This window comes from Candoia aspera, chromosome 2, assembly GCF_035149785.1.
Source record: "Candoia aspera isolate rCanAsp1 chromosome 2, rCanAsp1.hap2, whole genome shotgun sequence".
Lineage (NCBI taxonomy): Eukaryota > Metazoa > Chordata > Lepidosauria > Squamata > Boidae > Candoia > Candoia aspera.
The window spans coordinates 123113730-123121505 of NC_086154.1; positions in this window are offsets into that span (position 1 = coordinate 123113730).

A 7776-nucleotide genomic window follows, 5' to 3' on the forward strand; every position below is an offset into this window, starting at 1 on the left:
AACAAAGTTAATAGGGTTGATGTTTAGCTATATGTTTGTAAAATTATTTCCAGAACTGTTCGCTTTTTACATTTAGGAGCTTCATACTCAGTGACAGCTGACTGAGATAAATTTAAAATTTACTCATCTGTGTGCTTGTAAAGCATCATACTAACCCAGTTAATCCCACAATCAGTAGTACATTTTTTTTAGTCCTGCAGCTGAGTAAATACCCCTATGTTTTGTATAGGGGTATTTACTCAGCTGCAGGACTAAAAGAAAAAGAAAAACTTTGTGTGGCTCAGAGTGGTAGGTGGCAGTATTGCAACTGAAACTCTCCCCACGACCTGAGTTCGATCCCAGCGGAAGCTGGATTCTCGGGTAGCCGGCTCAGGTCGACTCAGCCTTCCATCTTTCCAAGGTCGGTAAAAGGAGTACCCGGCTTGCTGGGGAAGGTGACGACTGGGGAAGGCAATGGCAAACCACCCTGCTATAGACTGCCAAGAAAACATTGCAAAAGCGGTGTCCCCCAAAGGGTCAGACACGACTCGGTGCTTGCACAGGGGACCTTTCACCTTTCACCTTTGTATGTCAAAGAGATGTAAGCATTCTGGCCCCCCAAGAGATTGGTTGGGAAAGACTAAAAATTTTGGAACATTGCTGACAATCCATGTAATAGACAATATTGAATGAGATGGTGAGGCAACAGTTTGAGTTGGTATCAGCCAGTTTCTAGCTATCCCTGCCAAATCTGAATTATCAGATGTGACTGCACATCTGAAATTATTAGCATACAGTACTTATAAAATCCTTCTGAAACTCAGCTTATTAAGATAAACTGGAGAGAACTATTTTTATATCCTTGTTCTGGACCTTTTTCAGTCTTCAGCTGTTTTATTTTCATTATGGAAAAGTTATTTGTAAAGATGTGTGATTATTAACAGGCATTTGGAAAACTGCTGCCAAAGCAAAAAGGGGATTGCTGTCTAGGATCTTGCTAAGATGTGAAAAGCACAAGACCGGATAAAAAGAGAGGAAGGGAATGCATTACTGACATCAATTCTGCATATTTGAGAGAGTCTATCTGATAAAAATTGGAATGATGTGTGGAGGGGAATGAGCTTCTTATTGTAAAATTTAGGCTGAAGTTGAAGAACGTAGGGAAGACCACTAGACCATTCAGATATGACCTAAATCATATCCCTTATGAATATACAGTGGAGGTGATGAATAGATTTAAGGGACTAGATCTGGTAGACAGAGTGCCTGAAGAGCTATGGACAGAGGTTTGTAACATTGTACAGGAGGCAGCAACTAAAACCATCCCAAAGAAAAGGAAATGCAAGAAAGCAAAGTGGCTGTCCGATGAGGCTTTACAAATAGCTAAGGAAAGAAGGAAAGTGAAAAGCAAGGGAGAAAGGGAAAGATATAACCAACTGAATGCAGATTTCCAGAGAATAGCAAGGAGAATAGCAGTGTCATGAGCACTGATGGTGAGCAGGAGGGGGCCCCTATCCAGGGGGGAAAACGCATGCGTAGTAGTGAGGAGTTGAGCAGTCATTCAAAGAGACACAGAACAGACCCACCTTGACTTTTGGGGTTTATCTGTATGGGTTTTCTCACGCTTCTTCAGTTTGTTAGGATTTTCTGTCTAACGTAGCAGTAATAAAACACTAGAGACTTATTCCTCGTCTCAGCATGGTTCCTGACTGTTAGGACAATAAGAAGGCCTTCTTAGATGAACAGTGTAAAGAAATCAAGGAAAACAATAGAATGGGGAAGACCAGAGATCTCTTCAAGAAAATTAGAGATATCAAGGGAACGTTTTGTGCAAAGATGGGCATGATAAAGGACAAAAAAGGCAGGGACCTAACAGAAGCAGAAGAGATTAAAAAGAGGTGGCAAGAATATACAGAAGAACTATACAAGAAAGATGTTAATGTCCCTGATAACCACGATGGCATGCTCACTGACCTTGAGCCGGACATCCTAGAGAGTGAAGTCAAGTGGGCCTTAGGAAGCATTACTAACAACAAAGCCAGCGGAGATGACAGTGTTCCAACTGAGCTATTTAAAAACCTAAAAGATGATGCTGTTAAAGTGCTGCACTCAATATGCCAACAAATTTGGAAAACTCAACAGTGACCACAGGATTGGAAAAGGTCAGTTTACATTTCAATTCCAAAGAAGGGCAATGCCAAAGAATGTTCAAACTACTGCACAATTGCGCTCATTTCACATGCTAGCAAGGTTATGCTCAAAATCCTACAAGCTAGGCTTCAGCAATATATGAACCGAGAACTACCAGAAGTACAAGCTGGGTTTCAAAGAGGCAGAGGAACTAGAGATCAAATTGCCAACATTCGCTGGATCATGGAGAAAGCAAGAGCGTTCCAGAAAACCATCTACTTCTGCTTCATTGACTACGCTAAAGCCTTTGGTTGTGTGGATCACAACAAACTGGCAAATTCTTAAAGAGATGGGAGTACCAGACCACCTCACCTGTCTCCAGAGAAACCTGTATGCGGGTCAGAAAGCAACAGTTAGAACCAGACATGGAACAACCGATTGGTTCAAAATTGGGAAAGGAGTACGACAAGGCTGTATTTTGTCACCCTGCTTATTTAACTTATATTCAGAGTACATCATGAGAAATGCTGGGCTGGATGAATCACAAGCCAGAATTAAGATTGCCGGGAGAAATACCAACAACCTCAGATATGTGGACGACACCACCCTAATGGCAGAAAGTGAAGAGGAACTAAAGAGCCTCTTGATGAGGGTGAAAGAGGAGAGTGAAAAAGCTGGCTTGAAACTCAACATTAAAAAAACTAAGATCATGGCATCTGGTCCCATCACTTCCTGGCAAATAGAAAGGGAAGAAATGGAAGCAGTGACAGATTTTATTTTCTTGGGCTCCAAGATCACCACAGACAGTGACTGCAGCCATGAAATTCAAAGGCGCTTCCTCCTTGGGAGGAAAGCTATGGCAAACCTAGACAGCATATTAAAAAGCAGAGACATCACCTTGCCGACAAAGGTCCATATAATCAAAGCTATGGTTTTCCCAGTAGTTATGTATGGCTGTGAGAGTTGGACCATAAGGAAGGCTGAGTGCCGAAGAATTGATGCTTCTGAACTGTGGTGCTGAAGAAGACTCTTGAGAGTCCCTGGGACTGCAAGGAGGTCAAATCAGTCAATCCTACAGGAAATCAACTCTGACTGTTCATTGGAAGGACAGATACTGAAGCTGAAGCTCAAATACTTTGGCCACCTAATCGAAGAGAGGACTCACTGGAAAAGACCCTGATGCTGGGAAAGACTGAAGAAAAAAGGAGAAGGGGACAGCAGAGGATGAGATGGTTAGATAGTATCGCCGATGCAATGAATGTGAATTTGAGTAAGCTCCTGAAGACAGCAGAGGACAGGAAGGCCTGGCGTGCTACGGTCCATGGGGTCATGAAGAGTCGGACATGACTGAACGACTGAAGAACAACAACATGGAGGGGAATGCATGCACTTGCATTTCAGAAAACAATTTGAGTCTCAAAGTATGAGTTGTTGCCTGAAAAATGCTACCCTTTCACACTCCATGAAAAATGGAAGCAACCTTCATTATCCATTCATTATTGTCTGTCTTTCAAATAAGTTCCATTAGAAGTGAAGTATGTTTTACATTGCAGAAAATGGCATTCTGATCATCTCAGTTAAAGAGCAGAGTAGAAGTTCTCCTTTTCAGCATGCTGTTCTTTCCATTCTGATGAGGGAGGAAGCTAATAAGGATGAAGGTACTTCAATCTGGGTTTTGATGTAGATGATAAGAATGTGGCATGTAACTGAACTGGAGAAGAAGGCAAATGAAGAAGGCGAAATGGTGTCAGACTTCTTTGGCTGTAACCAGAACTGGAAAACAATGTATGGCAAGGGTCCCCAAACTCTTCAGTTCATCAGCCTCTTCATGAAATTTCAAATTGTTCATCAACCCCCGAACATTTATTATATGTTAAAATATAAATAATTAGTTAAACTAGTATTTATTAAATTATAAAATAATTTAATAAATACTAGTTTAATTAATAGTACTATGAATAACAACAACAGTGAATAGTCCCATTGACCCTTGGGGATCAATATTGACCACTTTGGAGAACCCTGATCTATGGATTGAGTTTCTCTATGTTTAAGTCTTATATAATCAAAAGCTATTAGAATCCATTACCTCTTAAATGTAACATCCAATCTCAGCACCAATGGCTGGGATATATTTTTGTTCATGATCTGATAATTGGCTTTTTTTACATTGGAATTGACTCTGGTTAATCTGTCCCCTCTCCTTTGTTTTAACAATAATTCAGTTTCCAAGGGTGCAATGTATTGAGCATCCTGCGCCTAAACCAATGTCATAACTCTACTACTAAATCAATTTTTGAGAAAATTATATATTCAGTTAATTAGATAATGTCACATTATTTTTCCCTTTGGAAAAAGTTATCGGATAGGCTTGGTCAAAACTGAAAGCTGCTGCTTCTTTTTTTTTAAAGACTTACAAGGTCAGGTGAACTTAAGATATAGTTGCAATTACAGGGTTTGTTTGGTTTTTAAGGCATTTTCTTGTGTCATGTTTTTCTTTTGTTTTTGTGTATGTTAAATTGTTCGTTTTTATTTTATTTTACATTATTTTATATTGAATGTGGATTAATAAAAACTATCTGGTAAAAAAACTCTACTACTTACCTACTATAGAATCTATAGTACAGAATATGCACTTAAGAAGTTTAGGACTTACTCAAACATGTGCTTTTGAAAACTTTCACATGAAATTGTGTTACTTACTGGTGTTCTGTAATATTTGTGTTTTATTTATAAGCATACAGGTTGCATTTTTGGAAGTGTGTGAGTGTATGTGGAGCAGAAGAAGTCTAAGCTACATAATATTTATTACTTATTTATTGAACAGATTTATAAGGCCACCCAGCTCACACATGGTAACTCCAGGCGGCTTACAGAATTAAAATAGAATAAAACACAGAATACAGAATACAGAATGCAAAGAAAGAATCTGAAGACTATATGGCAAAAAAATAAATGAGAGCAGTAAGAATTGCTTTAAGGGCAGGGAAGGGTTGGGCTATTAGATGACAAAGGAATGAAAGGGATCCATAGTGAACATAGGGAGAATGCAAAGAAACCGAATGCATTCTTTGCAACTCCCTTGATCACAGAAGCTCTAGAAGTGTGCTATGGCACTCCTAGAAGCTCTAGGTGGGTGATACAGCATGGTGTGAGTGTGGCTGGGTGGGCAGCTGCTGCCCTGGGGCTCTTCAGGAGAAAAAGTGGCGGCAGCAGGAGCAACTTACCAAAGCAACGGGTGACCTCCTGCCAGCTTCTCCATTGACTTGTTCTTGGCCTGCTGAATTTTAACTCTTCAGGAATACCTAAAAAAGGTATTCTCCTCCTCCTCCTCCTGTTCTCAGCTGATATTTGTGAGCTTTCCTACTGGTGCAACAGAGAAAAGTGATTTCAACCAGCCATATTTGTGGCATTATCTTCCACTCTGATATTGCCAATCTATTTAAAGAGGTTTAAGTTCAAGTTGCCTTGTGGCATATGGGTTTTAGTGGCCTGGCATAGCTGCTGTTCTGCTGGTGTGAGCCAACATATAGAGTGAGTAAAAGGGAAAGAAGCTCAATTCTGGTCTTGAATGGCAGCTGCGCTGTTGTGAGGGCTGATGAGCAGACCTGGCTGCAGTCACCAGGTGTTGGGGACTAGAGCCATGGGGGAGAGGAGGACACCCACCTCCTCAGTTGATGGGGGACATGCTGCTGGTCTAACCTAAAAATTGGGGAGAGAGAGAAGGAGAGAAGAAAGTCTGTACAAAACAGAGTGAACAGTGTGGGTGGAGAGAAAGGTTGGAGAGAGAAGTTAAGAGTGTAGAGCAGTTGTCAGTTCATGGTTAGGAGGAGAGAAGAAAGGTCCAGGGGTGCCTTCCCTGGAAGAAGGGAAGTGAAGACCCAGAGGGACGAAAGCTCCACCCAAGACCCCAGAGGGGAATGAGGAGATCATCTGTCAGTAGAGAAGCCCTGGTCTCTGAGGAAGGACTGGGCAGAAGACCCCGAGAGAGGTTCTTTCTCCAACAGAGAAATGGTAGGCATTTGGCTGAGCAGGAGAACGTCAAGCCATGCTGAGCACACCACAGTAAATTCCAGCCCATTCCTTTCTTTTCGCTCTCTCTCTTGTCAAGCCCAGAAATGGGGGAGGGAGACAGAGAACTACAGGGGGATAGTCTCTGGGAAGGAGATTTAGGAGGAAACCTGACACTGAGTGAACACCAGTATATATGGTAGTCCTTCAGGTTCGAAGAAGACACACTGTTGTGCAGTTCATTTGTGGACATGGAGGTGGCTCTTGTCAGGGCCAGCCCAAGAACAACGTTGAGTCAATGTAAAGAAACTCCAGTTCTTTACTGCTTTCACCATACAGACAGAATCTTGCCAGACTAAAGCTACTCTGACTGACCTAAGGGTAAATAACCTGGGAGACTCCAGGGCGGAGCTACCTCGAACCTCTTAACCTTCCCAACAACAGTCTCCAGACTGTGGATGATCCTCTTATCTGCCTGGAATGCACTCCCTCCTTCCTGGGAATCAGCAGCAGCACTGAAATCCACCATAGCTCTGCAGTCCCAGTCTGGAAGCACAGAGTCTAGCACAATTGAGGCACTGGAAGTCCATTGTAATAACTGTGGGTGTTATTCTGTGATGCCACTCATGGTTTTCTATCGGTTTTTGGCAGTGCCTGTCTTCAAAGCTGGTGGAGGCTTCGTAGCACAGGGCTCACCAGCAGGTTCTGTCAGCAGCTGCAGCTTCTAGTTCCCTTGGCTGGATGTCACAGTGGCGTTGGGTTTCTTTCACAGTGTCTTGTAGCGCTTGCGTGATCAACCTCAAGGTCTCTTCCCAGACTCCAGTATACTATAGAGCAACTGACAAGGCATACAGTGGTCATCCATTCTGATGACGTGTCCCACCCACCGCATCTGGGCTCCGATAATCAGGGACTCAACACTGGTGGACTCCACACGATCCAAGACCTCCAGGCTACAGACAGATCTTGCCAACGAATGCCGAGGATGGAGTGGAGAGCGCACATGTGAAATTTCTCCAGCTGTTTGATGTGCCTTCGGTACAGAGTCCAGGACTCACATCCATACAAGAGAGAACGGATAACCACAGCTCTGTACACTTTCAGCTACGTGGAGGTATGGTTGTTGTGTTGATTGGGCACTCTGGTATGCAGCCGCCACAGTGCCTGGCTGGCCTTGCTGATCCTGGAGTCAATTTCTTTGTCCAAAGACCCATCGCTCCAGATGATGCTTCCCAGGTGTTTGAAGCTGTTTACATTTGTCAGCTGGGTGTCGTCAGCAGTGATTTTTGGTTCTACGGGGTTGATATTTGTCACAGGCTGGTAAAGTACTTCAGTCTTGTTCAGGCTGATGGTCGGGTTGAAGAGCCTAGCGGCATCTGAGAATTTGTTCAGCATCAACTGTAGATCACTGTCTTTGTGTGCCATGAGCACACAGTCCTCAGCAAAGAGGGTTTCTTGAATGACTGTATGGAGGCACTTTGTCCATGCGTTCAAGCGGCAAAGGTCAAAGAGAAAGCCTTCCAATCAGCACCTGATGTACACCCCCTGCTTCAGGCCCTGGACAGCACGTGACAACATGCAAGTGAAGAACAGATTGAACAGGGTTGGGGCTAGCACACAACCCTGCTTTCCCCCACTGGAAATGGCAAATGCAGC